The 25,572-nt window shown below is 38.4% G+C and overlaps 1 protein-coding gene across 2 annotated transcripts in view; it reads right to left on the bottom strand.

The window, feature by feature from the left end:
• DDAH1 (dimethylarginine dimethylaminohydrolase 1) overlaps window positions 1-25,572 on the bottom strand; it is a 259,984-nt gene that overhangs the window by 166,090 nt on the left and 68,322 nt on the right. Inside the window, exon 2 of one of the 2 annotated variants that reach the window (XM_011956104.1) lies at window positions 11,583-11,698. The exons of the other annotated variant lie outside the window; for it this stretch is intronic. The gene's annotated coding sequence lies outside the window, so the exon portion shown is untranslated. The remainder of the gene's footprint in view (window positions 1-11,582; window positions 11,699-25,572) is intronic. 2 annotated transcript variants of the gene reach the window in all.

The raw sequence follows: 25,572 nt of genomic DNA, 5'->3' as shown, positions 1-25,572 counted from the left end.
ACTAGCATGTGGACAAAAGATCTACAGTCAGACTAACCATGTAGAGCTTTTGATAGAAAAGGGAATTTCTCCACAGTTCTACAAACAGTGCATTTGATAATGCATGTCAATTTACTGATGCAAACTGACCACCAAAATGTAAATTCCACATTAATCCCTAAAAATAATGGTTTAACAATCATTATTACTATCTCTCTCAGTAATCCTATCATCAGAACCACCAAAATGTATACGCTGGCTGATTTGACCTCCTTTCCAGCCTCTTTCTGGAAACATAAAGGCTGAAACATAGCTGTAGAGCAAAAGCAGGTGAGCAATTTAAGGGACACATGTACTCGGAGTCATTGGAAGTTGGCTATTTGGAACATTTCATCAACTGCTTTCACATAATACTAAACCCTTCTTAGTAACTGATATAGGTTACTGTGTGCTATGGATAGCATACCAGAGCTTCAGTAACTTAATTTTTTGATGTTAAATTCACATTACATCAGCATGCTATAGATTCCTGTCTTCATCACACTAAAATAATTATTACCTGTTTAATGTCATATAATGCTGTGTGGGCACCACAGAAAGTAAGGATACTCAGGTCTTGCCTTTTGGGACCTAACAATTTTCTACAGATACCGACAATGACAACACAGAGAGACATTTAAGCCATATGAGAAACAATTGCATGGACTAGGTAAAGCATCGTATTAAGAACAAATAAAAGAGTTAACTTAGGTAGTTTTTTTTTTTTTTTTTTTAATGAGTAAAGAGGCAATTATGGAAGCAAACCACAGGAGAACCACTGGCTTTTAAACGAGCTTAATTAATTATTTAATTAAGACAGTGTTTCCTGGAGGAGGACAAATCCAGAAATTTTGCTGATTTGGTAACTGCAGAATAACTAAAATCCTAGAGTGGGAAAAATATTCCAGGACTCCTATCATTTTTATCCCCAAACTTTACAAAAAAATGGCATCAGAACTAAAGTCCTGCAAATTTTGTTGGATTTACGTTTTGCCTTCAGCCACAAGTCAGTAAGATCAAATGTGCTATTTATATTGAGATTAGTGCCAGGATTTTGCTCAAATGTATACTGAACTCAGGCTTGTGACTATGCTCATTACTATAGAAAATGAGCACTAACACATTAAATTTATCAATGGAGGCATTTAAACAGCATCCGTAGGACAATTAAAGTCAGTGGACTCTGAAAACAAACTATTATTAAGCCGTGTTTATGCAAGCATGTCTAAATAGGTGGGGTTCAAGCATTCATTCTGTCTGTTTTGTTCAGAGTAAACTGAATTAACAAAAGATGGCTTATCTCTGAAGTCTGCCTCAATAGTGGCCTATTGACACAACTGAAGCCCACCAATATCAACCCCTTTAGCTTGGGAAGTGAACTATTTTGGCTAGAAACTGTTAGATTTTTCTGGAAATTTCACATTTTAAAAGAACATCTTTGAGAAAGACACATGAGAAAGACATCTAACTACAAAGTGGTTGAGTTTGCCCTGCTGTCATTGTTGCTCTCTCACAAGCAAATGTGGATCTGAGGTTTGAGCTGAAGACTCACTTCCGTGGAATGATTTTCACTGATATGGAACTTGCTACCACAATGCCTAAGAAATGTGGTTTTCAGGAGATAAGGATGAAAATCCACTGGATTGCAAGCTGTCATCTATGCTTTAGAATATGAGAAGTAAAACGCTCTTAAACAGAGGAGATTGTCAAAGAACTACCTCAGTATGGCAGTGCTCACCAGAGTTTTTAAACCACACACACACACAAATCTGCAAAATTGAAAGCCTTCCAAAAAATCAAAAGGCTCAGGGAGAATTGTCCTGACAGCATTCAGCTCTTACAAGTCAATCTGAGGCTGAATTACACTCTTAAAATGCAGAGTTAGAATCTTCCTGCAAGGCACTTTTCCTAAGCCTTGGTTAGGATTTTATTATAGGGTACTACAATGTTCTGTCTTTAAAACTTCAGCTAGACTACATATTTATTCATTCATTCAACCATCAAATGCTTACTGGATGCCAGCACTGGAGATGCAAAATGAATATGCCATAGTCCCTGAACTTCTCGAGTCTGATAGAAAGGACAAGCACATAGAGAATCTCAATGGTATGCAATAAATACAGGGTGATATTAGAAAAAGAACACTCACTTTAATTTGGAAAAGCATCATCAAAAGGAAGAAACCGAAGGGTAGTCCAGGCAATGAAAATGGCATTTAAAAAGGTATGGAGGTCTGAGAAAGAAAAGCACTTTGGGGTCATGGCAAAACAGCTCAAAATAAGCAAATGTGGGTAGAGAGACAGACTGAAGCCTGATGACCAGAATCTTTGAATATCATATTTTGAATTTTGGATTTTACCCTGAAACTAATAGAGAATAATTCTTTGATAGATATTAAACAGAAATAAAATGATCAGAACTATATAAGGACAATGCTCTGGGGCAATATGATATAGTGTCTGTAAAACAACTGGATGTTTAATTGGCCAAAGTAGGTTGTGAGAAAAGTTACATTTGTATTCTTGGATGAGACATTAACCTCTTTCAAATGGATGACTGGGTCCTTTTCTCAGTAGTTGCTCTCCTTGTACTTAGGACCTCCAACCAAGGGAAGTTGAAGGAGAAGGTGTTACTTTCAGGCACCATCTGAGCATTACTGAGAATATTGAGAACTTGTGGTTGTCACCTTTCAATTGAATACATGTCATGTGGGCAGTTCCAGCTCTGCTGGCAGTAGCCAGATCCAAGAAAAGAATAGTAGAAAATAAGAACTGTCTACACTGTCATGGGGGTTATTAAAGAGCTGACTGGGAAAGCTATTTAATACATCTGCTCCTATTCCTTCATCTTGTTCAAATTGTGCCTGCATCAAATGTAAACTTCTGCTTTAGTTATTCTGCTAGTCAGCCATTCTCTTTCAACATAATCAGTATTTTTCTTCTTTGAATATAATCTTATTTTTCCAAATTAAATGTTTTTGTTATTAAATGCTTTTGTTTTATTTCTTTAAAAAAGTAAATTTTATTTATTTAATTTCTTGAACTGGTAGCACATTCACATAGTTCAAGCATCAAATAGTATAAAAAGATATACAGCAATGTCTCCTTTCCTCCCCTATTCTCTATCTGCCTATCCCCACAAAACAGGTAACCAACATTATCAGTTTCTCATTTACACTTCCCAAGATTTAAAAAATATATATGCAAGCCAGTACAAGTATATTTTCTCTTTTTTTTTTTACTCCCATTGCCGTATACTTTGGCACCCTTTTCTCCCTCACTTAAAAATAAATCTAGGAGGCTAGGTGTGGTGGCTTACACCTATGATCCCAACACTTTGGGAAGCTGAGGCAGGCAGATCACTGGAGGTCAGGAGTTTGAGACCAACCTGCCCAACATGGTGAAACTCCATCTCTACTAAAAATACAAAAAATTAGCCAGGTGTGGTGGTGCACACCTGTAACCCCAACTACTCAGGAGGCTGAGGCAGGCAAATCACTTGAACCAGGAGGTGGAGATTGCAGTGAGGTGAGATGACACCACTGGACCCCAGCCTGGGTGACAGAGCAAGACTGTCTCAAAATAATAATAATAATAATAATAATCTTGGAGATTATATTAGTCAGCTCAGACTGCCATAACAAAAGACTATAGATTGGGTGGTTTAAGCAATGGAAATTAATTTTCTTACAATGTGGAGGCTGAAAGTCCAAGATCAGGGTGCCAGCATGGTCAGATTCTGGTGAGGGCTCTCTTACCGGTTTTCAGATGGCTGCCTTCTCGCCATGTCCTCACATGGCAGAGAGAGAACCAGCAAGCTCTCTGGCATCTATTCTTATAAAGGCACTAATCACATCATGAGAGTCCCACCCTCATAACCTCATCTAACCCCAATTACATCCCAAAGGCCTCATCTCCAAATATCATCATCAAATTGAGGGTTAGGACTTAAACACATGAATTCTGAGGGAGACATGAACATTCATTTCCTAATAGAGATCTTTCCATATAGACACATAAAGAGCTTCTCTATTCTTTTTACAGTTGCACAGTATGCTACTGTGGCATCAAATACCCTTAATGTCAAAACTGGGAAAACTGAAGCTTTCCTTAATCATTTTTTTGCTAATGGGATCTGCAGAAACAAGGTTAGAGAACTAGAATCCTACAGCCTGAAAGGTGATGTTTCTGATGAGTTTAGACATAAACTAGAATTATATTCTGATGATTGGTGAAAAAGTATTAAAACTCAGGCAACATGTTCAGTGTATATTCATTAGCATGTCTTTAGATCCTCAAAATTTCAGCATTCTGAATCAAGCACAATTGAATCTGCTAATATGAAGATGCTGACTGTATTTGAAAATGCAAATTAATAAAGACATATAGCTATGAAATGTATTTTTGTCATGTCACTACTTATAAACAATAGTCAACTTGCGCCCAGCTGTTACTTACCAAGCATGCTATAGAGGCCATTCTAGTCATTCTAAACATGTTTAGTGGAAGTTTTGAGAAAATATTAGCATAGAAGATTTAGTGGTCTTTGTGAATAAAGTTAAAATGGTTCAGCCCAGAAAAGGGCTAAGGAACAAAGAAGGGAAAAAGAGTATGACCACGAAATACATTTGGACAACCCCACTGAAAGCAAAAATAATAGGCTATGTGCTATCCCAGCAGCCTGAACTATCACTACCTGAAGGAAGAGAAGGCAGAGACAGAGTAAATATCTGTAAAATATGGCTGAAATTAGATTCAGGGATAAGGAGGAGGAAAAAATCAATCACAGAACTAGGGTTTCAAGCCTAGGTGACTCAGTAAAAGAGTAACACTGTTGGCTGAGATAAGGTGGAAGATATTTGGAGTGGGGTAAGAGTTTATTTTAAAATACATTTTTCTTTGGGGGCTTGTGGGACATCTAAGTTAAAATTCTCAGCAGGCAATTAACAGAGGTTGAAGAAAAGAATTTGTTGGTGGTTTCAAGGAGTATTTATGAAAATCAGAGAGAGAGGGAGAGAAGCAAGGACAGAATGATAGATAGCACTCACATTTAGAGGTAGAAGGGAAAAGATGGACATTGAAGGAAAGAGGAATGGTTAAAGGGAGAGGAGGCAAACCAAGGTTATGAGGTTACAGAAACCAAGGAAGGAGGATGTAGTTAACTGCATCAAATACTGGAAGATAAAGTTATGAACCCCCAACATAGTATTTTAGGAGACAGAGTCAGATTTTAAGACATTAGGTAATGAGTTGAACAGTGATACAGTAAAATTAAAAAATACTTTATAGTGATGGTTTTTTTAAAATGATCACGGAGGGAAGAAGAAAGACAGGATTATGATATTATTCCATATTTATATTCCACTTCAGAGTAGCAGAGCACTTTCCCATACATGATCTCATTTGATACTGTTTCAAGAGGTAGGCTTGTGGTGCATAAGTGGAGAAAGATACAATGAAGAGGGATAGTTGAAAATGCAAATAGAAGATGAAGTAATGAATGAAGTTAGTTTTCTAAGGAGGTGGAAGAGGGAAGAATTTAGTGCTGGAAAAGACTAGGAAAACCTGTAATTTTGAGACAGAAAAGAAGACAAAGTGAGTACATGAAAAGATAGGAACATTTTGAGGTAAAAATAGTTTAGAAAGATTCATGACCAAAAGACCTGAAAGTAATCAAGGTAACCTTGAATTGAGGGCTAAACTGACAGGAGAAATGTGAAACGAGTGGGAAAATAATGATGTTGGCATAAAAAGTCAAAACACTGACTCCTCACCCAGTCACAAGATCTCCGTATCTCTAATACAGTATAATAGTTCTCCCACTAATGTAATGATGAGTAGTCATTGAATTACTGGAGACAAGGGCAAACAGTTCAATGTCTTAAATAAACCCAGCAAAGCCATTAAGAAAAGTTCATTCACTATACAATCCAATGTGTAAGTCTGCTTTGAGTACCACTCCCCCAAGCCCATGCTACAGGAAGGAAAAGCATTAAGCAATCTGTCAGAATATGCTTTCCAACAGGACAAGACAGCCTGCAATTTTTCAACCAACAGGGATGTTAGTCTGTGGTCCAGCCTCTAGTCACTCTCTTTAGAAAGTTCTGCTTTCTCTAAGATAATGCCCAAATGTTTATAACTTCCTTCTTTAAATAGTATGCATATTAAGAAATAAATTTAAGTCTGTAATCTATGAGATAACACAAGTGGGGGACAAAAGTATGATAGGCCTCCCTTCCTGGCTGAGCAGTCCATGTGACATGTCCGCTCAGGGCTCATGGCATCTCAGCCAGACATTCTGAGATTCTGGCCTCTTGGCTCTTTGAGCCAACTCTACCATTAAAATATTAATTTTTCTATTATAACTCATTGAAGGTAAAGGTTATGATTTTTGCTCACCCAATACACTTCCCTCTATTCTAATGACAACAGTAACATGTACTCCCTTTTTTTTTTTTTTTTTTTGAGACATCTTGGTCTTTACCCAGGCTGGAGTACAGTGGTGCGATCTCCACTCACTGCAACTTCTGCCTCCCAGGCACAAGTGATCCTCCCACCTCAGCCGCCCAAGTAGCTGGGACTACAGGTGTGTGCATCACACCTAGCTAGTTTTTTTGTATTTCTGTAGAGATGAGGTTTCACTATGTTGGCCACGCTGGTCTCAAGTTCCTAACATGTCATGTACTCTTAATTGGACCAATTATATTACCCCATCTTCCTGGCTTGGTGATTGGCTTAGGGAAGAGTATGTGACCTAAATTGGTTCAATGAAAGTGATTTTTAGGATTGTTTTCAAACTGCAGACAAAGACAAAGAAATCCTCTTTCTTTGCTGGCAGAACTGCTTAGTTAGGATGAGATGAGAGATCATAGTTGCTAGGATTCATGTTCCCCATGGCATGGAGAAAGCTCATCTGCAAAGAGAACTGGAAACATACATCAGAAATAGAGAGTATAAGCCCTAAAAGTGTACTTGCCAGTGAGTCCAGACATCCATAGGACCAGCTGTCCACATTCTGTGTTTGGGTGACATCAGTCAGCAAATTCTCTTTTTTGCATGATCAAGTTGGAATTCTGTCATTTGCAAAGTAGCCCAACTTGTACACAGAATGTCTTATACTTATAAGGTGCCCAATAAACATATATTGGTTATCTGGTTGGTTTGATGTCAGTGTTTTTTCTGCACCTTTTTCTTCTGTACTTTGTAGTGTATACCCTCATTTTCAATAAGCCTTGTTCAAAACAAAGTCTGCCTGTAATAACTAGGTGCCCTAACCCCCTATACTGGCATGAGGAATATGTCTATGCTTCAGTTTCCTAATTTATAAAATATGGCAAATAATAATAGCAGCTACTTATTTAGCTTCTACTAAATTTCAGGTGCTGGTCTAACACTTAACATACATTATCCTAATTCTTATGGCAACTTTATGAGACATGCATAATGATCCTCATTTTATGGATGAGGAAGCTGAGATGCAAATGAGGTTAAATGAAGTGACCAAAGTAATACAGCTTTATTGGCAGAATTGAGATTTATACCCAGGCTTGTCTGAGTCTGTGTTCTTTTGAATGTCCTATGATGTCCTACTTATTCAAAAAGCTTTTGTGTGTGTAATAAGATAATGAAGGTAAAATTGCTCTAAAAATAGAAAATGTTCAGAAATCATTCCCTAATTGACAATCAAAAAATGCAAAAATGGACTCAAATATTAACAAGGAAGACTTAGGTTTAGGGGAACATTGTGACTACCCAAATTATTGGAATTAGAAACAGTAATAGAAAAAAAATAAATGCTGCATCTCACATATATGTGAAATTTTATGAAGAGGGAAAGTGCAGCCAGGATTCTGTTCCAATTCTGAAATCTTGGTAAAACTTGAAAGGACATAGGTAAGCATTGCTAAGCTAGGGAGAACTAGATTTCACTTCTCATTTTCCTCATTGGACCATTGATACCAGCACGTGGAATTTCCTTTGTGGTCCTTTTGATGGACAGTACTTATAAAATAATGAACATTCTGACTTACAGATCTGAATGGCAATATCAGTAATGTTTAAAATGAACACACATATATACTTACACTGTCTATGTAGCATTAAGATATATATGTAAACCTAATTTTTGTATAAGTTTAACTGAAAGAAACATAAGGCCAAGTCTATGTGTTAAATGACATTTTGTAGTAAAACCCTTGTGTTTTTCAGCTTGTAATTACTCTTTCAAACAATTTCAAGGGAACCAACCACATTATGAACTGCCTGTTTTATGTCCATTTTCTTCATTAGACTATGAGTGCTTTGGGTACAGAAACTGTGCCCTACATATCTTCTAACACCTAGAATCTAGCATAGATAAAACTTGGCATATGTCATGAAGGGTTGCATTATCATTTTATGAGTCCTGGAAACTTTTGCCTTCATGGGCCCCTTCCTTCATTAAAAAACTATTTAAAATTATATTTTATGATCATGCTGGTATGAAAATTAATATATTAATATTATATATACTTTCTTTGACCTAAAATTTTATCTTTTTCTTCTGATTTTAAAGGAAAAAAAATTTTTTTTCTTCTGATTTAAAAGACTGTTTTTATAGGCCTCTAAAAGTATTGTGGGCCCCAGGTGCTATGTCTACCTTGCTTAGGGATAAGTTAGTCAAGTCCTGTGTGTTAAATATATTTTTGATGACTGAATGAAATGAGTACATGACTTAAATTTAACTTGGTGGTAGTGATTCTTAGAGTTTCTATTTTGGAGTGACTTTCGGCTTAAAAGATTTTTCAAAAGCAACTAATTAATAAAATCACCACAACATACGAATATGCATTTAATCTGAAGCCAACTATTGAAATTTAGTACTGTAAACAAAAACAAAACCCAATGGCAGTGTAGAAGGCTGTCAAAGTGGCAAAATAAATATTTTAAAATAATATCAGAGGTTGCTCCAATATTGAACAAACATAGCACACCTCTTAAATAGAGAAATTTAAATATTTTCTTTTAAAAATTTTGACATTCCAAAAGAGTCAGTTCAGAAGGCAGATACTTTAAAAAATGTGGGTTTATACTTGGAGCCACATGGTTATTGACTAGAATTTAGTTAAGCATGTGCTTGGAACGCTAGACCTGCTGCCTTTCACAACATTGCTTTTGGAACTCAGCATCTCTCCACTGTTGCTTCCAGAGACTGCTTTTTAAAATGGAAAATTGATTGATGAACTCTTAGGCATGAATACATGCTAACGCATCTAATAAATTAAAATACTGTCATTTTATAAGAAAGGTTTATTGGCTAACTGTGTATTTCTTCTAGTAATTCAAAGTCTAGCGTTTAATTTACAGAATGAAATGTAGAAATCAATTACTTGGTCAGGAGTAAGGTGAAATTGATGTTCAAAGTATGTTTTGGGATGCAACCAGGCTGACTTATCCACTGACTTAAAATTGTAGAAAGTCACATCTGAGCGGCTTTTCCCCCTTCTGAATGTATTGAACAATGTTCAAAATATGAGGAAGCATCTTTGCATTGTCTGGATGGGGTTGTGTGCAGATTAATATCTGGATAATAATTCAGATTTACCCTTCCAAAAAGATATCACACATATAAAGTAGTGCTAGTATTTATAGGATGGGCATTTACCAGAACAGCTCTTAAAGGCTACATAATAAAATTGCGTTAAGGCTGCCTAACTTAATTAATAGATACTGAAATGAATTCAGCTAATGGATTCTGCTTCCCCAAAGAGTACTCTCTCTTAATAATAATTTTAAAAGCAAAAACATGTTTTTCCTCGTCTTTTTCATAATATGTAGCCACCTGACCAAGACTGGGGTTGGGAGAGAGACTGTCCCTACCACCCAGGAGACAGCAGGAGGGAGAGGTCATCTAGTGATTACACTGGTGCTTCTCCTCTCCAAGGGCAAAGGGCTGCCTCAGCAGCTGTCACATCCTGCTGCCCTTTGAAACAGTAAACCAGTCTAGAGTTTCACACTTATCTCCTGCTTTGCATTACCAAATTGGCAGTGCTGCTAGACCCTAGTAAATGCCTTTCATAGATGAAGGTGGTGAAGGCTCTGGGGAATGGTGAGTGGGGAGGGCATTTGTGTTTGGGAAGGGGCAGTACCTGGTTCAGCTGTCTGTCATCCATCAGATGGTTCTGCAGATGAAACAAGCACAGAGGAGGAAAAGCACACACAAGGCCACTTGGTCTATCTCAGGCAGGAAGGCCGAATCATATCTCTGTGCACAGTGAACCACAGAGTCTTGTGAGGAGGTTGCTAGTCATACAGAGGCACATCATGAAGGACTTCAAAGATCCCCATTGTGGACTTACAAATCACAAATCACAGTTACTCAACTCGCCTTCTAGTCAGACTAGCCCCTGTTTTCCCACATTTCCCATACAATGTCCTGCTTTTGCCATCTTACTGCTCATTAGCAGTTCCAGCAGAGGGCAGGCGGGGGAAAGGAGAGGAGTTGTATATTGTAGCCAAAGATCTCTTCTGAACATGTTAAGGCAAATTTTCTGGATTCTTAGAGCAACAAATGTCTTTCTGTCCATTTTTTTTTTTTTTAAACTATCTGTCTGTATAGGTATTTCTAGTTTTCAGGGCCTCCTTTCTCAAGGAATTTACAATCTGACTTGGGAACGCAAAATGAAGACACATGAAATAATGAGAAAGCCATGCTATAAAGCCATCCCTGTTATCCCAAGCAAAGTCATGGGTTTGAAGAGAAGGAAGAGAGGTCTTCATGCACTGAAGTTGGTGATAGCAATTGTACATTAAAAATATAAATTGAAGTCAATAATTAGTGTAGAGTAGTGAAACTCAGCAAATGGGCAGATGTAATTGTTGAAAATTCTCTAAACAGGCTTGGGTAACAGTCCCATAGAGAGGACTTGTAGGCATCCAGTGAGAATGTGGTTTTTGCAGGACAAACTTCTCACTGGATCTCAGTACCAAACCTTTGTGGTGATCAGCTGGAGTGAAGGGGCTGGGACACTGAGGATTGGTAGGCATTCCGGGAAGAAAAATATTGAGTATCTTTCCATATCATTCATTAAGGTTTGTGTGACAATGTCATGAGCAATTCACTACTGGGAGGTCTTCATCAGATAAACAGGGCTGCAAAATTCATGGCCAAGGAATGTGGGCTGGAGAGACACTCCCAGCCACAGCTGCTACCTGAACACCCAGAGCTGGCTGGGAACCAAGGAGACATGCTGAAACCAGGAGCCTCAGCGACGAGTGGCAACGTTACAGACGCTTAATCTTGAAATGAAAAGTAATTGCTTCTGGCTTAAAGCATAAAGGAAAAACAAGATCAGCCTTGGCTGGATTGCATTTTTTTCAAATACAACCATGCTAAAGACCAGGTTCTGCTGCTTGCTTGGTATTTGAAAATGTGAGGAAATGGATGTTTTCTGTCAATGTAATTTAAATCTATCCAGGAGTATTGACATGTAAGAACACTTGAACGCAAGTACATTTTGATTAATATAATCAAATCAAATGTATTTACTTCTAGTTGTAAAGGAAGACATCTACAATTTAACTTACCTAATACAAATTTAGAAGGTCTTTCTTGAAAATAGCTCTTGCTTTGTATTTTGAAGCATTTCCTACTGAAAAGTCTTGGCCAAAGCAACCAGAGCTCCTTTTCCGTACAGATGAAACTGCAAATGGAGAAATATGGAAGAAGAGAGAGGGGAAAGGCATTTTAATACCTCTAATATATTTCTGTGATGAAATAGTCTTCTTTAGAGAGAAGAGAATTCCTGAAAATTCACTAAGGAAGGGCTGCAAGTTTAAGTTATTGTTAGAATAATAGAAGGATGACTTTAACCCACAACTAAGTAAGTAATATTTGTGTTCTTACTTGTTTACCCCTCAAGACCTATAGAATGGCAAATGTGGGGAGTTGTTCTATATATAGAGCCTGTATTTTCCTCGAAAGCAAGAGAGCAATGACACAGAGTAAAAGCAAAGTAAGAATAAAAGGAAAACAAATCTTGTCTTTCCAGTTCCAATTTTTAAGTTATATGTATTAATTTAAGATATTTGCAGCAGACTCACAATGATGTAGAGCGAATTAATTGAATTATATCTTGTATCCTAGAACTGAAGCTGCTTTGTTTCCTGTTAGGTTGAGTCATATGAAATTGTCTACACAAATAGCAATTTCATATGATTTAACCTAATGTCATAAACCTTCACAGGAATTCATCAACCAATAATAACCAGTAAGAAATAAAACCTAGCTGGTTTTTCCCCCATCATTCTGCATGAACACTAATATTATAAAATAATATAACACATACTATTTTCTTGCAGGCCTTAACATTAAGGACCTTTTGCATAAAAGAACAAAGGCTATTTACAGACAATGTTCACAGTTTGTGTTTCTGCTTCATTAATTCAAAACAGAAAAAAATAATTCTTACACCAGAAATTTTTTGGATACCACCAGGATGACTTAATCTAACAGAACAGCACAATGACTCTGCCAGTTGTGCCTGCTTTTTGTGAGCTCAGACTGATGAACAACTGGAAGGCCAGCCACAGACCTGATAACCTGATGCACAGTGATCACAAACATGAGGACTTCTTTAAATAAAAGGTGTCATGCAGCTCATGAGGTAAAGAAACAGCCATGAATAGCACTAAGAATGCAAAAAATGGCCATGAGTTGTACTCTCCATTGGTATATAATACACAGCTGGTGACCCAAAAAGCCGTGGTATTTCCAAAGGCGAGGGACTATGGTACTTAGTAACACTTTGCAGATTTAAAAAGAAAAGAAAGCAGTCCTTTTTACAACAGTGCTCTATCATTCTCTGCCAAGAAAGGGTACTAACTGTTAAATTGGCCCCAATTCTCTTTTTCACATTGAACATGATTCAGATGTTAACATGGTTTCCATTATCACTACAGAAAATTTTTAGATAATCTTTCTGTTCTTGCAAAATACAATAATGTCCAAAGGAAATAGAAATTTAAAGTATAATGTGAACATATATTTTAACTGAGATACACAATGATTGCAAACATTTAAATGATTAGGAAGTATATATTTATGGTATGTTGAATGTAATTTTAACTCAAATATGATACTTGCAGATTTAAGGCAATCTGTTCTCTACATAAAAAATAAGATGATAAAACGTAACATAATTATACTAATGCAATTTCTCATGTTATATATTATTAAATCATCAATGATACATTTTCTTTGAACACCAGATGACCTTGAGAGAAGCAAAGTTCTTTCTTCCCCCGCAGATTTCAAGTAAAGAGTCATCTTTTACTACTTGCATTTTGCTTTCTGGTGATGGAACTAGAATTACTGACAATTCAAATATAATTACCAGCATCTCTCTGGGTGAACTAACCCCCTAGTGTCTTAAAATTTGCCTCCAAAAGAAAATACATCTCTTCAAATTATACTGCATTAAAAGTGAAGCTTAACGAGCCTTTAAAATACAGTCTTAAAGTGGTTTCATTCTCCCCATCCCCTTGCCAGTATTTCCCTTCCTCTCTAAGCATCTTTCTCTTCTCCTTCTCCAGGGTGAATTTTGAAGAGATTCTGAGGGATAGCCAACAGGACTACAGCGGTGACTTCCCTCAAGGATTGCTTCATCCAACCCAGCAGGTAAGGCCTGTAAAGGACTTCACATACGACATTTGGAAAATACAGTAATCAGAGTAAACCTAGGAATTTTTCTAGAATTGCTCTAATGTCAACCTTTATTTCATTTCTTTTAAAGACAATTGATTATTTAAAGCAAAAATAATAAAACTTACCATGGAGCTCTTAACTTATGTAGAAGTATGACAACAGTGCAAAGAACATATTGGAAAACAGAAAATTTGCTTTGTAGGTTTTTTATACTACACATATAGTGATGTGAAATCATAGTAGATTCTGCTAAGCTCAGGATGCATATTTCAGTCCCTAGATCACCCAAAATAAAACAACAACATATAGTTTTCAATCCAACAGAGGAAATAAAACAAAATATTAAAAAATTCTCAAGCCCGGTGTGGTGGCTTATGCCTATAATTCCAGCACTTTGGGAGGCTGGGTGGGCAGATTACTTGAGGTCAGGAATTCGAAACTAGCCTGGACAACGTGGTAAAACTCTGTCTCTACCAAAAAATGCAAAAATTAGCCGGAGGTAGTGGCGTACAACTGTAGTCCCAGTTACTTGGGAAGCTAAGGTGGGAGAATCGCTTGAACCCAAGAGGTGAAGGTTGCAGTGAGCAGAGGTCGCGCCACTGCCTTCCAGCCTGGGTGACAAAGTAAGACCCTGTCTCAAAATAAGATAAAATAAAATAAAAATTAAAATAATGAAAAAAAATTCTCAACAAATTCAAAAGAAGGAAGAAAAGGAGAAACAAAAGAACAACAAGAAGAAAGAGACAAAACAAAACAAATAGATGGAAGAAAACAAACAGCAAAATGGTAGCTGTAACCTCAACATCAAAAATTTTATTAAGTGTAAAGTGAACAAAACACTCCAATTAACAGGCAGAGATTATCAAACAGAATAAAAAAGCAAGAACTAATGCTATAGAGTTTATAAGAGAGATGCTTTATGTATAAAGTATAAGTATAAACAATAAGTTAGAAGTAAAAGGGATAAAAAAGAATATATATATATTTTTAATTTCATTGATCTATTTGTCTGTCTTTTTACTATACCACAATAACTTTATTAATGTATCTTGAATTTAACAAGATCCCTAGGCAATTCATATATACATTAAATTTAAGAAATAATAAGTAGATAGCCCTTTTGAGGTATTCAGCAACGATAAAAAGAAACTTCTTAAGGCCAGTTGCAGTGGCTCACGCCTATAATCCCAGCACTTTGGGAGGCCAAGGTGGGCGGACCACAAGGTCAGGAGTTCAAGACCAGCCTGGCCAATATGTTGAAACTCCATCTCTACCAAAAATACAAAAAAAAAATTAGCTGGGCGTGGCGGTGCATGCCTGTAATCCCACCTACTTGGGAGGCCGAGGCAGAATTGCTTGAACCCAGGAGGTGGAGGTTGCAGTGAGCCAAGATCATGCCACTGCACTCCAGCCTGGGCAACAGAGTGAGATTCCATCTCAAAAAAAAAAAAAAAAAAAAGAAACTTCTTGAATTGTTACCAATTAGAGAGGAATATCAAGTGTTGATTAAGCCAGTTACCTAAGGTTACAGAAGTGGACCAGATCCCAGATTTCCTGACTCCCAGACTACTGCAATGTCTACCAAAAACTCAGCTTTATAATTAAGTTTTACTTATTCAATAACAGGTAAGGAAAAAAGTAATTTCTATTTACCCACATATTTAGCACTTCTAGCACTAGACATTTTCTTATGTTGATCTGAGTTTCTATCTGGTATCATTTCCTTTAGCCTGAAGAACTTCCTTTAATATTTCTTGTAGTATATGTGTACCATTGATACATTCGGTTTTTGCTTGGCAGTGTTTTTCTTCTTCCCCTTCCCCTTTCTTTCTCTCTCTTTTCTTTTTCTTTCTTTCTTTTTCTTTCTCTCTCTCTCTCTTTCTTTCATTCTTTCTTTTTCTTTTCTTTTCTCTTTCTTTCTTTCCTTCTTTCTTGCTTGCTTGCTTTCTCCTTCCTTCCTTCCTTCCTTCCCTCCTCTTTTCCTTTCTCTCTCCCTTCTTCCCTTCCCTTCCCATTTTCTCTTTTTTCCTTTCTTTCATTTTTAAAGGGATCTTTATCTTTCACTAGGTTTCTCATCCCAGGTTGACAGGTTTTATTTCTTTTAGCACTTTAAAGGTGTTATTCAATTCTCTTTTGGCCTATTGATAAATCAGCATTGTTGTTCCCCTGGGTCTTGCGCAGAATGGGTTTTTTCCTTGTACTGCTATTAAGACTTTTTTCTTTGATCCTCGGCTTTCATAAACTTGGTTATAATGTACCCAGGATTGGTTTTCTTTGTTTTTTATCCTGCAGGGTGTTTATTCACATTCTTACTTTATGGGTTAATATTTTTCACCAAATTGGGGATTTTTTCAGCTATCACTTCTTAAAATGTATTTTCTTCCCCAATTTCTCTTTCATCTGTTTCTGGAACTCCAGTTTCACAGATGTTAGGCCACCTCATACTATTCCACAAGTCAGCGAGGCTCTGTTCATTTTTTTCAGTGCTTTTATCTCTATGTGCTTCAGCTGATATCGTTTATATTGCCATGTCTTCAATGTCACTATTTTTTTTTTCTTCTATGGAATCTATTTTGCTGTTAAGCTCATTTAGTGATTTTTTTTTCATTTTAGGTATTACATGTTTTCAGTTCTAGAATTTCTAGCTGGTTTTCTAATTTCCACTTTTCTAGTGAGAATTTCTATTTATTGGAGTCCATATTTTCTTTAAAATTTTAAACATATTTATGAGAGTTTTTTTACCTTTGCTTGCTAATTTTAACATATCTGCTATCTCTGAGTATGTTTCCATTGACTTAAAAAATCTATTGTGGTCATGCCTCTTCACATATCTAGTAATTTTTGAATTTTATGCTAGACATTAAATACTACATTATCAGGTCTGGATTTAAAGAGTGTTAAGTTTTGTTACGTTAATTTACTAGTGGATAAGTTTAATTTTTACAAAGCTGTTTTTAAACTTTATTTGTATAAAATTAGTATAGCCTTGAGTCCAGGGCTAGGTAGCCCTGCTCCTACTGCGTGGCCTTTCTGGGTTCTTCACTGGAAACCCCAGGGAATCACTGAGAACATCTCCACTTGGAACATCTGCATCTCCAGTTTTGTGCACTTTCTGGAATCTCTATCCAGCTTACAGCTCCCCAGTAGCTATTTGCCACCAGACTTTGTAGACTGTCACCCGGAAAGTGAGAAGCTTAGCATTTGTCCAAAGACTTTACAGTACCCATATGCAGATTTCTGGACCTGTTTCTCTGCGCAGCTTTCTCTTCATTACCCAGACCTACAAATTCCAACCACCTCAACAGCCCTGAACTGTGATCTCTGCCTCCTCAGAACAGTAAAGCAACTGTTATCAACTTGGGCTCCACTTTGCTGTGCTTCCAGGAAAAAAGACAAGGTGACCAAGAGGTTCATCTCATGTGTTTCCCTTTCCCCAGGGATCAAAGTTCAATACTGCCTGAATTCCAGTGTCTGAAAACAGTTGCTCCCTATATTTTGTCCAGTTTTACAGCTATTTATGGTAAGAGAACTGGTACTAGTAACTTTATCAAAGCCAGAAGCAGAAGTCCTTCACACTGGATACTTTTGCTCATCATCTCCTGTTTGAAATTCTTCCTTATTTTTACTACTCTAATCTTGATTTTCCTCCTAAATTTCTTATTATTCCTTCACTATCTTCTCCTCCTCTTTATCCTTTACCCATGCTTCCCATGTCTAAATTATATCTATTCTTTAAGACCCAAGGTCTCTCCATAAAGCTTATCCAGTCCCCCACACTGGAATTTATGACAGGTATAAGTATATATGAACATATATGAACATACTTAACACTTTATTGGCACTGCTTCAGACAGCACTTTGCACTTTCTGCTTTTTGAATGATCATGTCACTTCCATATTGTAAACTCTTTGAAGACATGGACAATGTCTAATTCATCATTGTTTCTTCCACAGAGCTTAACACAGTATTCTTCTTTCAGCTTTAATTATGATATGGTGCTACTGGTGGTTGCCCAACAATGAGAGGAAATAACATTTGCTGACTACACCCCACACACTCTGCTAGATGCTTTGCACATGTTATCTTGCTTAATTCTTGAGAATGATACTGAAAAGTAAACACAACCCAAAAGACAACAAAGCCAATGGCTCTGACTGAGATCACACATGCTCAACTGCTGGGATTTCAGTTCTTTGAATCCTTTCCTTTCTTCTGGGAAAATGTGACACTCTTGAGGACCTCCTTGCTGCCCCTTGCTTGTCACTGCCATCATTGCCCCCTTCTCAGGTCCCTCTGGCTTGAGCCTGGTGAGAGGCTGCTTTCCATGTTAGTACCTCCCTAAGAAGTTTTTCTTGTGGCACCACCACCACTGCTGCTTCCACCTATCCCCACCGCCACCACCACTGCCATCGTTTCTGCAATGCTGCAGCCACTGGTATAGGGCTGCTCCAGGCCAGGCAGTTTCTCATTGCAGCCTGGCCTGCATTAGAGTCCTCTCTTGCTGCTTCTCTTTTGGGTTCTCCAGAGATAACTCTGCCTCTCCTGCCTCCTACCACCTCTGTCTGCAGAGCCACAGGGAAGCCCTGGAGGAGCCACACTACCAGAACACTAGGTGCCTCTGCCTGCCTTTGTCCCCTGGGGTCAGATCTGCTTCTCCTTCAGCCAGATTTTCTCTCTATCCACAGCTACCAGTCAGTGGATTGATGTCCCCCTGGTGGTGGATGTCATCGAACAAGCACTCAGTAAATTGTTAAGTGTTTGCTAAGAACTTTTATGTGTATGAAATCCTATTAATTGTCAAGAAAGAAGTTAAAAAAACAAAAAACAAAAAAAACCAACCAACCAACCAAATTAATAATTAAAAACAAACAGTTTTGTTTGTTCCTCGCTTTAAAAAAGAGTTCCTTGCTTTAAAAAAGTTGAGATATATTAGACTATATAGATATCCTTTATCATTTTGTTTGTTTGTTTGAAATAGAGTTTCACTCTTGTTGTCCAACCTGGAGTACAATGGCGTGATCTCAGCTCACTGCAATCTCTGCCTCCTGGGTTCAAGTGATGCTCCTGCCTCAGCCTCCCGAGTTGCTGAGATTACAGGTACGGGCCACCAGGCTAATTTTTTGTATTTTTAGTAGAAACCGGTTTTCACTCTGTTGGCCAGGCTGGTCTCGAACTCCTGACCTCAGGTGATCCACCCACCTCAGCCTCCCAAAGTGCTGAGATTACAGGCGTGAGTCACTGCGCCCGGCTGATGTTCTTTAAAGTCCATTTATCAATTTGATATACATGTATACCAAGCCCATGAAGGTACTAGGTTCTGTTCCCAGTACTTGGAATACAAGATAGACAGGATGCCTGCTATAATGGAGCTTCCAATAAACATATAAACTAACATCACTTACTGATAAGTAGAATATTGGACAGTGGTAAGTGATGAGAAGAAAATAAAGCAGGAAGATGGGATAGGAAATAATGGCAGGAAAGCATGAGATATGGAGGTGGGGGAAGATCTCTGAGGTGACATCTGGGCTAAGTGGCAGGTGATGATGGAGGGAGAGGGCAGTCTAGGGAGGGAGAACTTCAGTGTTGCTGGGATGTGATGATCCAGGAGGTGAATCACAGGGGATGCCGTCAGACAGACAGACTAGCCCAGATCAGGTAGAGCTTACAAGTCCACAGTAAAGAGTTTGGATTTTATTATAAATACAGGGAAAGCACTGGAAGGTTTCAAATAGGACTGGCATGCTGTGATGATATTGCTCAAAGATCATTTTGGCTGCAGTGTAGGCTGCACTGCAGGGAAGCAAGAGCATAAGACCTCAAGACTCCAAGACCCATTAGGAGCTGTCATAACCTAAGTAAGAGATGATGGCTCTATAACTCCATGAAATAAACGTGTGTTTTATTAGATCATGCCCTCTGTTGATAGCCCACTCTAAAGGATACTGGATCTACTGTATAACAAAACTAGATGACAGGGTCACTGGCCTCAAAGACCTTTCTGTAATTCAATGGAGACGACAGGTAAAATTAAAGAGAACAAAGGGTGATAACTTACTGAGGCAATAAAAAGTTGGCAGAGATGAGCAGACTCTCAACAATAGTCTTTGGCTATGATAAAATCTCCTGGGTCACTCTTCTGAATCACCATAGTGCTACGGAAGAACCAAGGAAACCATCATTCAGATTTTGAATCACAGTAACATAACCAAGCAAACTACAAGCAAAATATGAATATGATTGTCACATATTTGCTGAACACTTGGAATGTTCCAGACATTCTAAGTGCTCATGCTCTGAATGAGTCATTTAATCCCCAGAACAACACTGAGACAGTGAGTATCATCCCCATCTTCTAGATGAAAAAATCACAGCTTAGGACGTGGTGACTTGCCCACTGTTACATACGCTAAAAAGCATGAGAACCCATCCTCAAACCCTGATTAGTTGGCTCCCAAACCCAAGCTTATAAGGATGATGGTAGTGTTTCCCAGGGTTGCCTGATGATAAGAACTATCTGTGGCACTTGTTAAAAATACAAATACTTATTCTCATTCCCTACCCCATGCCAGACCCACTGAATCAGAATTTCCAGGGAGGGGTCTGGTAAGCTATTTCTTTTAACAATGGCCCTCAATGATTCTTTTTTTATTTTTATTTTTGAGACGGAGTTTCACTCTTGCTGCCCAGGCTGGAGTACAATGGCGTGATCTCGGCTCACTGCAACCTCTGCCTCCTGGATTAAAGCAATTCTCCTGCCTCAGCCTCCCAAGTAGCTGAGATTACAGCACACGCCCAGCTGATTTTTTTTTTTTTTTAGTAGAGACAGAGTTTCACCATGCTGGTCAGGCTGGTCTCAAACTTTATACCAGACACCTCAGGTGACCCACCTGCCTTTGCCTCCCAAAGCCAAATATTATTATTACCATATTATCTTTTTCTTAATATCATAATTATTCTTATTATATGTCTCACACCAAAGTAGGTCATACCTAACAAAAAAGAAACACAGATAAATGGAGAATATAATACAATGAAACAATCAAGGCAGGTGATAGCAGACACTTCTAGGAAGAAGTAAGTTTTGGGGTGAATTTTGGAAGACCTGCTAAGAGGGCAAAAGTATTTCATTAAAGAAAGGCATGAAAGAGACAAGAATAGGAGAATCAGGTGCATACAGCACTGATAGGAATTGATGTCCCAAGGAGAGAAGGTGATTTGATCCAGTGCACACACCACTGCTCAGTTCTTACATAGGTTCAAGCAGGTTTAGAGCACTTGTGGTTTACTGAACCTGTCTATATCCTTGGCCTGATCTTGACCAAGATTGTGCTAGAAGGGAAATATTTGAAACAATACTCTATTATCATTATCTGAGATTAAAGGGTCAGAAAGAATCCTGATTTGAGACTTTTTTTTTTTAAATTAAACTTGTTTAACTGACTTCCTACAGTAGACAAATGATCTCAAAAGAGAACCTTACTTGGAATATTATAATAATAATAAATTTTTTTTAATTGATTTATAGACATTTTTAGTACATTTTAAACTGGATGTCATAGAAGCCATGTCCTAAATTCTTCTATAGCATTACCTTTAAGAGCCCGCAACTTAACCAGCAGATGTTCATTGAATGCTGACTTTATACCAGACACTGTGAGCAGTTCAGGGGAGACAAAGATGTATAAAATGTGGCTATTAATCATGAGGATTCAGAATCCAGTGGGAGAAGACAAACAACCAGATATGTAATTCCATGACAAGTTCTAGAAGGAAGGTTGTACAAATGAAGGGCTGGGGTGCACTACAGAGAGAGCTCCTCGGTCTGCCTGGGCCTGACAGGGCAACATGAATGGCCTTGCCTGCTGGGTTTTGAAGTATTCACCAGATTTCACCAGGAAAAGGATGCAGAAAGTCTTCCCACCATGGAGAGAGAAGGAAGAATGACAGAGGTCAGTGTGAAAGAATGAGCATTCAGTTCCATGGATTATCACAGAATCACACTCTGCAGTTCACAATTTTTTCATTCTGCAGCAGTTTTTTTAAAAAAATAAATTGCCTATTAGCATTTAAAATAGGGCAGTATTAGTATACAAATCTTTATTTCTGACTTAATGGAAACAAAGATTTCACAACACTCGGCCCACATCCTCTCATAGTAACACTCACCTGGTCCCAAGTAAGAGCTGCCCCCTTCAGACAGGGCTCCCGATCCCCAGTTCACCCTAGACCCACACCCTAAAGACTTTTATTCCCAGCCCTCTATGCGGGCATTTGAGTTTGTGACCCAGGTAGAACTTAGGCTATGAGGCGGTAGGAGAACACCTTGAACAAGGATGTGATGTCATTGTAGCTTGAAGAAAAAGAGTGAATGGCCTTGCTTGCTAAGCTCATTCAGACTTTACCATGTGGGTGATGAGGAAGGGAATGACTACTGATAGAGTGAAGCAAGGTAGAGAAATGATGACAACTGATTTTTAGGAAGCTGCCTTGGATAGATGACTTGGAGGCATTTAGACTGAAGACAGAAACATAGGAGGCCACCACAAAGGTTCAGGTAAGAGGCAATGAAGAGTGGTAGTTAGAGAGTGACCATGGGAATAGAAAGGAGTGCCAGAGGCACAAAACAAGAAGAGGGGGTAGAGGCATAAATTCTTTTCTAAATCGTTTAACACGAAACATCTAGAAAATTTGAAAGAACAGTAAAATAAATATCTCTACAATCTCTTCAATGTAGATTCAACAGTTGTTACTATTTTGCCATATTTGCTTTATCTTTCCATACACACACAAATATATATATATATGTATGTGTGTATACATATATTTTGAAAGTTGTTGAAGTCATTCTATGTCACACCTAAACATTAACACCTAAATATACATCTTCTGTAGGCCAGATGCAGTAGCTGATGCCTGTAATCCCAGCACCTTGGAAGGGTGATTCAGACAGATTGCTTCAGCCTAGGAGTTTGAGACAAGTCTAGGCAACATGGTGAAACCCTGTCTCTACAAAAAATACAAAAATTAGCCAGGTGTGCTGACATGCACCTGTAGTCCCAGCTACTTGGGAGGCTGAGATAGAAGGATTGCTTGAGCCCAGGAGGTTGAGGCTGGAGTGAGCCATGTTTGTGCCACTGTACTCCAGCCTGCATGAAAAAGTGAGACCTTGCTTCAAAATAAATAAATAAATAAATAAATAAATAGCATCTCCTAAAAATAAGAATTTTCTTATACATAACCACAATGTCATTATCATTTCTAATAAAATTAATATTAGCTCCTTAATATCATATAATATCCATGTTATTTAATATATGCTCGTATTCAGGTTTTCTCTAAATGTTTCTAAAAATTTCAGCTGTTTTTTTCAAGCTAAGAGTCCTTTGAAGTTTGTGTATTTGGTTGTTATGGCCTTTTAGTCTCCTTTAACCTGGGACAGCTCCCCCAGTCCTTCTCCCCCCCATGAAAATGACTTTTGGAGGAATAAAAAAAATAGTTGTTTTGTAGAATATCTCAAATTCAGATTCTTCTGCAGGTTTCTTTGTAATTTGATTTTTCTTTGATTCCCTGTAACTCCTATTTATTTGAGGTTAGGCCTGCGTAAAAGCTTACTTAGATTCAGGTTAAGCCCTTTTGGCAAGAATACTTCATAAATGATTTCATGAATTTCATCTGCACCCCATCAGAAGGAACATAATACAAACTTGTCCCATATTAGTGATTGTAAGTTCGATCACTTGGTTAAAGTGGTGACTGCCAGATCTCTCTTTTGCACTTTTTACAATTAGGAAGTGACATGTCCTGTGATGCTTTGTAACTGTGTGAATAACCTGTTTTGCAATAATCTTTTACTATTAAAGATCCTTGCCTAAATCAATTAGTTCATTGGGAGTTGCAAATTAGTAAATTTCAAATATTATCACTCCTTCATTGGCATTCTTCTCTAAAGATGAGTTTTCCCTCATTAAGTAGATGATATAAAATTCCTTTTAAAAAGGCAAGGTAAGATGGGCCAAGGTGGCCGAATAGGAACAGCTTTGGTCTGCAACTTCCAGTGTGATTGACGCAGAAGACAGGTGATTTCTGCATTTCCAACTGCAGTACCTGGTTCATCTCACTGGGACTGGTTGGACAGTGGGTGTAGCCTACGGAGGGCGAGCTGAAGCAGGTGGGCGTCACCTCACCTGGGAAGTGCAAGGAATTGGGGGATTTCCCTTTCCTAGCCCAGGGAAGCCGTGATAGAATGTACCTGGAGAAATAGGATACTTCCACCCAAATACTGAGCTTTTCCCAAGGTCTTAGCAACCGGCAGACAGGGTGATTCTCTCCCGTGCCTGGCTCAGTGGGTCCCATGCCAACAGAGCCTTGCTCACTGCTAGGGTAGCAGTCTGAGATCAATCTGTGAAGTGGCAACCTGGCTGGGGGAGGGGCGTCTGCCATTGCTGAGGCTTAAGTAGGTAAACAAAGTGGCCAAGCAGCCCAAACTGCTTGGAGCCTACCACAGCTCAACAAGGCAAAGGCCTACTGCCTCTAGACTCCACCTCTGTAGGAAAGGCATAGATGAACAAAAGGAAGCAGACAACTTCTGCAGACTTAAATGTCCCTTTTCTGACAGCTCTGAAGAGAGCAGTGGTTCTCCCAGCAAGGTGTTTGAGCTCTGAGAACGGATAGACTGCCCCCTCAAGTGAGTCCCTGACCCCCGTGTAGCCTAACTGGGAGATACCTCCCAGTAGGGGCTGACAGACACCTTATATAGGTGGGTGCCCCTTTGGGATGAAGCTTCTAGAGGAAGGATCAGACAGCAATATTTGCTGTTCTGCAATATTTACTGTTCTGCAGTCTACGCTGGTGATAGCCAGGCAAACAGGGTCTGGAGTGGAACTCCAGCAAACACCAACAGACCTGCAGCTGAGGGACCTGACTCTTAGAAGGAAAACTAACAGACAGAAAGGAATAGCATCAACATCAACAAAAAGGTCATCTACACCAAAACCCCATCTGTAGATCACCAACATCAAAGACCAAAGGTAGATAAAACCATAAAGATGGGGAAAAACCAGAGTAGAAAAGCTGAACATTCTAAAAATCAGAGCACTTCTTCTCCTCCAAAGGATCACAGCTCCTCGCCAGCAGTGGAACAAAGCTGGATGGAGAATGACTTTGATGAGTTGACAGAAGTAGGCTTCAGAAGGCCAGTAATAACAAACTTCTCTGAGCTAAAGGAGACTGTTCGAACCCATCACAAGGAAGCTAAAAACCTCGAAAAAAGATTAGACGAATGGCTAACTAGAATAAACAGTGTAGAGAAGACTGTAAATGACCTGATGGAGCTGAAAACCATGGCATGAGAACTTCATGACACATGCACAGGCTTCAATAGCCAATTTGATCAAATGGAAGAAAGGGTATCAGTGATTGAAGACCAAATTAAAGAAATAAAGCGAGAAGACAAGGTTATAGAAAAAAGAGTAAAAAGAAACAAATAAAGCCTCCAAGAAATATGGGACTATGTGAAAAGACCAAATCTACGTTTGATTGGTGTATCTGAAAGTGATGGGGAGAATGGAACCAAGTTGGAAAACACTCTTCAGGATATGATCCAGGAGAACTTCCCCAACCTAGCAAAGCAGGCCAACATTCAAATTCAGGAAATATAGAGAACACCAGAAAGATACTCCTCAAGAAGAGCAGCCCCAAGACACATAATTGTCAGATTTACCAAGGTTGAAATGAAGGAAAAAGTGTTAAGGACAGCCAGAGAGAAAGGTCAAGTTACTCACAAAGGGAAGCCCATCAGACTAACAGCAGATCTCTCAGCAGAAACCCCACAAGCTAGAAGAGAGTGGAGGCCAATATTCAACATTCTT

The sequence above is a fragment of the Colobus angolensis genome, unplaced genomic scaffold (genome assembly GCF_000951035.1).
Source record: "Colobus angolensis palliatus isolate OR3802 unplaced genomic scaffold, Cang.pa_1.0 Scaffold41, whole genome shotgun sequence".
NCBI classification, from domain to species: domain Eukaryota; kingdom Metazoa; phylum Chordata; class Mammalia; order Primates; family Cercopithecidae; genus Colobus; species Colobus angolensis.
The sequence above is the reverse complement of the archived record's forward strand: the minus strand, read 5'-3'. Positions and strand labels throughout refer to the sequence as shown.